This window comes from Etheostoma spectabile, chromosome 13 (genome assembly GCF_008692095.1).
Source record: "Etheostoma spectabile isolate EspeVRDwgs_2016 chromosome 13, UIUC_Espe_1.0, whole genome shotgun sequence".
Lineage (NCBI taxonomy): Eukaryota > Metazoa > Chordata > Actinopteri > Perciformes > Percidae > Etheostoma > Etheostoma spectabile.
Window position 1 is genome coordinate 6392022 of NC_045745.1, and position 2047 is coordinate 6394068.

Below are 2047 nucleotides of genomic sequence, written 5' to 3' on the forward strand. Positions count from 1 at the left end.
AGCAGTTAAAAACAGTTAAACATATAAAAGCAGGTAAGATAGCAGCTTTTAGGCTGCTAGTATGGGACAGTGTATAAGCCGCTGCCCCACACAGGTTATTGGGGCGCAATAACCATTTTGTGAAAACCAAACTTTGTTGACCAATAAGGTTGCTCTATATAGGCAGAACCATATGTCCTTACCATCCCATCCATCCACCACGGGCCCTGCAGGATCATGTGACTTTGTCACAAATACTGAACAAAATCTCACGATGTCTGCTGACTACAGAGGACTTTAACACTTAGTAAAAGTAAAAGAGTAGCAGTGTGCCAGTAATAGAAGAGAAAACATTTTTAAAAACTGTCCGGAAATGGTTTTAAAAATCATATTTTACAGCCTTAAGGATACACACAATGACGTTATGGTGAGACATGGTGGATGTGAATAGATGCTGCTTGTTTACAACAAAGACGGCGAAGGCTACTTTTTAACCCCTGAGTTGGTGAGAAAAACTAAAAGAAGCTAGCTACACTTTAAGTGGAGCAAATTTAACTTTTTCTCAGTAAAATTTAATCCATCACGCCTATGTTTGCTTTTTTTTGCAAAGTCAAGCAGTGTCCTCTTGGTTTGTCCAGGCTAGCTGAACAGGTGGGTGATGATAGTTATGACCTGTGGCAAAAAGCATGGTTTGCATCTATTATAAGATATCTCTATATATTTTACCATTTTTGTGAATCACCCAATTCTCTACTCCCTGTTCTTTTCTTGCTTTGTTTCTCCCTTCCACAACATCCTTTTACTCACTGGCTGGAGAGGAGCAGAGTATGCATCAGGGATGGATGTGGTACTGCTTTTGCTCCCAGCAGGGGAGGGGGGGTTGCCTGCTGACCTCACTGTTATCCTTGTCGTGACAGGAAGCATACATCATCGTGGGGCCTCTAATGTGAAACACATTCTGCCACAACTTGATCAAAGCCAGCCTGCCTGGACAACAAAGTGCCCTGTAATGCCATATTTTGACCATATAATTGGAGAGTAATTACGGCTGACAAAACACTCCAGCTATTTTCTCTCCCTCTCTCCTTCCCGGTGTCTTTGGGCTGTAAGAAAGCCAAGAGAGGAGTTGTCATAAACTATGTGGGATATTGTGTGCTGAGTTGGCTTGAAAGCTCTTGAGTGGAGCTAAGGCTAGGTCAGTTTTTATTGGAGCACGATCACTTATTCAGAGACACTATAACAACACACAAGGGGAGCAGTAACCAGTGGCCTGGAAAAACACCAGTACACCACATGACAGCTGACCCTTGCTCACTGACAAGACACCATCTCCCAAAAAGCGGTGTGCTCAGACGCTTTCAACTTTAGATGGATTGAGGCTTTTCTCTTGTCACTGATAACGATTAGCTGAGTTGTTCTTTTGTTAAGCTCTAGAGAACCCTAACCAGTAATTCACTAAGCATTTGAGTTGGAGTAGCTGAGCCTGACATTTCAGCTACAGAGCAGTGTAAAAAAAGGCATTGGCAAAAAATAGGATGTCCATTAGCATGTTGGATGTGTTTCTATTCACAGACCCTACACTGAAAACACTGTCCTTGTCTCATACACAGCTCTCTATCTCTCTCTCTCTCTCTCTCTCTGTGTGTGTTGCTGTTGTAGCTGACTGGGTCTTCCAGCTTCCAGCGTGTAATTTGTGCTCGCCATAATGTGACTGACTTGCACACCCTCAGCACATGTTGCTAACGGCGTACGGCTAAAGGTCTGCTGGTGTAGCTTGCGCTTGTGAACTTTAGATCCACATAACGTGCATCCATGTACATGCAGCTGCGTGCACAGGACCCCCTGTAAAATGATGCTCGGCACAAATATACAAACTGTTGCACCCTTGCAAAGAATACTTTGTAGTCAGAAATTTGTGTAGGTGTTGTCATTGCTGTACACAATGTAGACATTATTCCAGCTAAGAGAAGAACCTTTGACAAAGTCAGATTTGGGAATTTAATGCAGATGTTGCCATTTTGGTTGCGTTCACATTTTACTGGTTGACCCAGATTGATCTGAAGTCCCC

General features: G+C 43.0%; 1 protein-coding gene across 11 annotated transcripts in view; it reads left to right on the forward strand.

Annotated features, from left to right (window-relative positions):
• auts2a (activator of transcription and developmental regulator AUTS2 a) overlaps positions 1-2047 on the forward strand; it is a 400420-nt gene that overhangs the window by 278814 nt on the left and 119559 nt on the right. The gene's annotated exons all lie outside the window — the stretch shown is intronic.